Raw genomic sequence first — 5,437 nt, 5'->3', positions numbered from 1 at the left:
GCAATTCCATACCATCTTATACTAGTCAGAAAGGCTATTATTAAAGAGTCAAAAAATGGCCAAGTGCAGGTCCATGCTTGTCATCACAGTAATTTGAGAGGCTGAGGTGGGTGGATCACTTGAGCCCAGACATTCAAGATAAACCTGGGCAACATAGTGAGACCTCGTGTCAACAAACAAGAAAAAAAATATCCAGGTGTGGTGGTGTGGGCCTGTAGTTCTTGCTACTCAGAAGGCAGAGCCGGGAGGATGCCTGGAGCCCAAGAGGTTGGGGCTGCAGTGATCTATGATCATGCCACTGCACTTCAGCCTGGGCAACAGAGGGAGACCCTGTCTCAAAAAAGGTCAAAAAGCAAGATGTTAGAAAAGATGTATTGGTTGGTGTGTAATTAGTATGACCTCTATGGAAAACAGTATCATCATTTCTAGAAAACTAAAAATAAAACTACCCTTCAATCTAGCAATTCCATTAATGCATATGAACCCCCCAAAAGAAAGAAATCATTATATTAAAAAGCCTTCTGCATTTGTATGTTTCGTAGCACAATTCAGAATAGCAAAGTTGTGAAATCGACCTAAGTGTCCATCAACACATCATCGAATAAAACAATCTGGTAGATATATACCATGGAATACTATTCAGCCATAAAAGTGAATGAAATTATGACTTTTGCAGTAATGTGTATGGAACTGGAGGCCATTACCCATAGTGAAATGACTCAGAAACAGAAAATCAAGAACTGCAAGTTCCCACTTATACATGGGCGCTAAACCATGGACATGGACTTACTGAGTGGAATGATAGACATTGGAGGCTCCAAACAGTGGGAGGATAGAATGAGGGTGAAAGTGAAATGCCCCCTGTCAGGTACAATGTATATTATTGGGGTAATGTTACTCTAAAAGCCCAGATATCACTCTACACAATATATCCATGTAACACAACTGCACCTGTACCCATAAAGCCATCAAAAATCTAAAAAAAATTAGTTTTAAATAAATACATTTTTAAATGCCATGCATCCTATAATTCAACAATGTATAGCCGATCATTAGCCACTGTTATTTCTGCAAACCAATGAGAATTACTGACTAACAATTTTGTAATCATGCCTTCTCTTCATTTGTACCTTTTTTCCTTAAAATCTTGAGTTTTTTTTTTTTTCTACAGAGCAGTCCCCAAGGCAACTTGAAAGTGTGTCCTGTACTCCACTCTGCTTGATCTCTTCATTTAAATAAACTCTCGCTCAACTGGAAAAAAATTAATAGAAATGAATGAATGAATGAATACAAAAATAACTTCAAAACAAACTGTACAGTGTACACAGAAGCCTAAAGCAAGACTCTTAATGCTTATCTTATTATTAGTTATTAAAGTCTCTTCTTGGTTGTTTTCTTTTTCGGAATATAGGAGATCAAAATGAAACCAATAGGTATTCAGACAATACTTGGCTATAAATCTATAAAATGAATGTTGACAAATTATACCTTTTTAAATGAGGATAATTATGCAGAACAAAGGTCAATGTTTAGTCTATGGTAGATGGGCAATAAATATTTGTATTTAGTGGAAAATGAATAAAACTCTGCTTTACAAAAAGCATGAGATGTCCTACAAAATTAATAGAAGATCCTCCTTCCTTTTTTAAAATAAAACAGAGTTTGAAAGGGAAGAAAATTCCAAGAAATTATAAATATTACATGTGCTTGGTTCCTAGTTTATTTGTATTCCTCCTTATATATCTTCTTCCTCTCTGTTTAGTTCTTTCTTCTTCTCTTGCTCATAGAAAATAATCAAACGTTTCTGCCCTCATTTTATCTATATCTTAATGGTCAAAACTAGAACACATACCTATAAGGCAAGCACCATGGGTAGGAACACAATGTCCAGTCTTGGGAAAATATCTTAATCTTTCTCAGTCTCATTCATTTCTCTTATCTTGAAATGGTAGCATCAGTCAGGATGAGCTGGATTATGCTGTGGTAACAAAAAAAGTATCAGGGATTTAAGAAAGCAATATACCATTCCATTATTTTGACTGTTATTTGTATAGATGCACTGCATGTGTGTTGGGGGTGCTGAACTATGTTGTACTCACTCTGGACCCCAAGATGATGGAGGAGACACCCTCACAATAGTATCAGGGGCCAAGGCAATGAGCACCAGCTTTCCCCAAGTGCAACTGGAAGTAACAGATGCCACTTATTCTTCTATTATATTGACCAAAGCAGGTCATGACTACAACAAACTCAAAGGAAGGGGAAGGACAATCCCATCTTGTACCTATAAGAAACAGAAGCACTCAAAGGACAGCCCTAAAGACTACCACAAATACCCACCCAATCACACCAGGCAGATGTCTGCACTTCTGCCCGCAGCACCAGGGTACCAGGCAAGCAATAGCACAGCTCAGATCCCGCTTTGTCCCTGCTCACCACCTCCGCTTCCCCAGACATTTTGGACATAGTGAACCTGAAACCAAATAATAGAAGTATAATAAAATGTAGTAAACTCACAAGGGGGATGGCTCACACCTACAATCCCAGCACTTTGGGAGGCCAAGGCAGGGGGATCACTTCATGTCAAGAGTTCGAGATCAGCCTGGCCAACATAGAGAAACCCTGTCTCTACCAAAAATACAAAAATTAGCCCAGCATGGTAGCACATACCTGGGGTCCCAGCTACTTGGGAGGCCAAGGCAAGAGAGTCACTTGAATCTAGGAGGCGGTGATTGTAGTTAGCTGGGATCGCACCACTGCACTGCAGCCTGGGTAACAGAGTTGAGACTCCATCTCAAAAAAAAATAATAACTATATATATATATATATATATATATATATATATAAAATATATATATCATCACCTAGGCAGAGTACCTTGATGATCATTTGTTCTTTTCACCCACCAAGTTCACCAAGATTCCAAGATTATTTTGTCCTGAACCCACTTGGAATTATCTGGGTGCTGGCACATGGCTTTGTGTTGCCTCTCTTACCCAATTCCTTGTTTCATGGAAGGGAATGAGCTTCATAGCACCTGTGATCCATTTTCACCTTTACCTTATTTTACTTTTGGGCCTCCAAGCTAGTGATTACAATTTTCCTTGTCTTTCATTTCCTTTATAGACATTTTAACTTTTCTGTGTGATTTTTTTTAAATGACATAAAGCTATTTACTTTTTGTTCCTGCAACTTTTATAAAATCTTTCTCTTTTAATTACTCAAGAATAGTTGTCCATAAATTAAAGTTGCTAAATAATGATTTATGGAAAATTTTCAGGCTTGTCCTAAAAAGGGGCCTAATTTTGCCCTCCTCCTGTATTCTTGACCATGTGTTGTATGGTAGATGCTCAATTATGTGCTGGAGAAATCAAGAGGAAGATCTGATTCTTCCACCCTCAATGGGTGTCAGGTCGGCTAGACAGGGAAGTGGAAATCAGAGGAGAGAATAGGGCACTGGAGAGCACAGAAAAGGGCACCAAACCCAAAGAGCAGCTGGGGGAGGAGGACAAGCTGCCCACATTCCTGGGTCCTCTCTACTTGAGCACCTATCAGCCCACCTCCCAATTGCCAGCATCTGTACCCATTTACCTGTACAAATGGGCCAAGTAAGTGCAAGATAACTAATTCCCTGGCACATTCTCCAACAAGGACTGACACCAGCTGACATGTTAAACACTATCTCCCAGAAGTTCCCAGCAGAAATGAGCCACATAGCAGTAGCCTGACAACTCACACTCATACTATTGACCACCTTCTCATCCCTGTTTCATTTCCTCACTGTCCTAGGAGTGTACCCTGGGACTGCCTTCCAAATAAGCCACTTGCAATTGAAATCTGATTACAAGGTCTCCCTCTCAGTAGCTCAATCTAGACAGTCATCTTTATGGAGAATGTAATTTCTGTGGAATCACAAAAGTTGAAAAGGAATCAATAATGTGACATAGGGGAAGGGAATTCCAAAACAGAGTCTGGGCCAAAACACATTGGTATGAGTAAGTGTCAAGTACCATATGAGGAGAGATGACCCTGGAGTTTCAGGGGTTTCAAACACTGAGCTCCAGCTCAAAAGCTGTCAAACTGGGCCCACAATAGAATTTGCCAAGTATCCAAAGGTATTGAGGACTGAGGATTGCTGGGACATCTAACCTCATGCCGAAAGCATGAAACCAGAATACATGGGTTAAAAAGCTTGGTTCTTCCATTTCTAAGCTGTGCAGCTTTGTAATACCTAACTCTCTGTGGTTCCATTTCTTCATCTGTAAAATGGAGACAGTAATAGTAACTACTAAGTAGTTATGTGATGCTATAATAAATTATTGAATGTTAAGTTCATTGTAAGGTGATATTATGATTATTAGCTAGTTTTTGTTTGTGATTATCTCAGTGATCCCTGAAAGGCAAACCACATGGAGAAGAAACTCAGTCCTTGCTCTCCAGGACTTCTTGGTCTGGTGGGGGAAAGAAATATACACACAAGTAAGAAAGACCATGCAAGGAGGATGATAAATGCCTATAGTGAACATAAAAGTGCTGTAGGAGACCAAAATCAAAAGGTTCACACCTGATTACATGGATCAGAGAAGGATTTATAGAAAAGGTTTGTGTAGAACTTGAGAAGAATGTTATATTTGAAAAGGCAAAGATCTAGGGTGGATGGGGAGATACAGGTGCACTTCCCAGAAGGGTAAATTCATGTAACCTTCGACAGGATGTGTCTGAGAACATCAAGGAAGTCCAGCTTCTCTAGATGCCAAGCTGCATGATGGGCAAAAGCTGGAGAGCAGCCACAGAGGGCAAGTTTCCAAGGCTTCATGGGGAAGGGGATGTGGCTTTCAGAACATTTGAGAACCAGAGAAACAGAATCTAAGGGTGGAGACCAGTGGACCAGTGAGGGCTTCACTGTGGTCGTCCAGACCAGACCTATCTAGAAAGGATCCAGCAATGTGGGAGATGGGAAATAAAATGTCTTCTCTTTTATTGATTTCAAAATAGTTCTAAGAATAGAAGGCAGTTATAATTATACAAAGCCAATTACCACCTTCTTTTGCTGTATAAAATATAGAATCAGAGTGACTGCAAAATCACACGAGGTTGATAAAGGGCAGAACGCAATGTCCAATGCAGAGTAACTGCTGACACCTGGCAGTGACAGTGATAGCGATGATGGTGATGATGATAGTATTGTGGAGATGGAGATGGTGATGGTGGTGAAGATGCTAATGATGATGCTATAGCAGCAGTGGTGATTGTGGTGATGATGATAGTAGTGGTGGTGATAGTGACGGTGATGATGGCGATTGTAGCGGTAATGTTGGTGATAATGGTCATAGCGTGGTGATGGTCGTGATGATGGTGGTGATAATGTTGGTGATGGTGTTGGTAGTGGTTATGATGTGGCAAAAGTGAGAATGGTGACGGTGGTGGCAGTAATGGT

General features: G+C 40.1%; 1 long non-coding RNA gene across 1 annotated transcript; it reads right to left on the bottom strand.

Moving 5' to 3' along the window:
* Positions 1-1,137: 1,137 nt before the first annotated feature.
* On the bottom strand, positions 1,138-2,447 carry LOC134760799 (uncharacterized). The gene is made up of 3 exons (XR_010138777.1): positions 2,341-2,447; positions 1,853-1,978; positions 1,138-1,251 (listed from the first exon to the last, which is right to left on the bottom strand). It is a non-coding gene; the product is annotated as an uncharacterized LOC134760799 (long non-coding RNA).
* Between the last annotated feature and the right edge of the window lie 2,990 nt (positions 2,448-5,437).

This window comes from Pongo abelii, chromosome 21 (assembly GCF_028885655.2).
Source record: "Pongo abelii isolate AG06213 chromosome 21, NHGRI_mPonAbe1-v2.0_pri, whole genome shotgun sequence".
In the NCBI taxonomy this organism is placed as follows: domain Eukaryota; kingdom Metazoa; phylum Chordata; class Mammalia; order Primates; family Hominidae; genus Pongo; species Pongo abelii.
The sequence above is the reverse complement of the archived record's forward strand: the minus strand, read 5'-3'. Positions and strand labels throughout refer to the sequence as shown.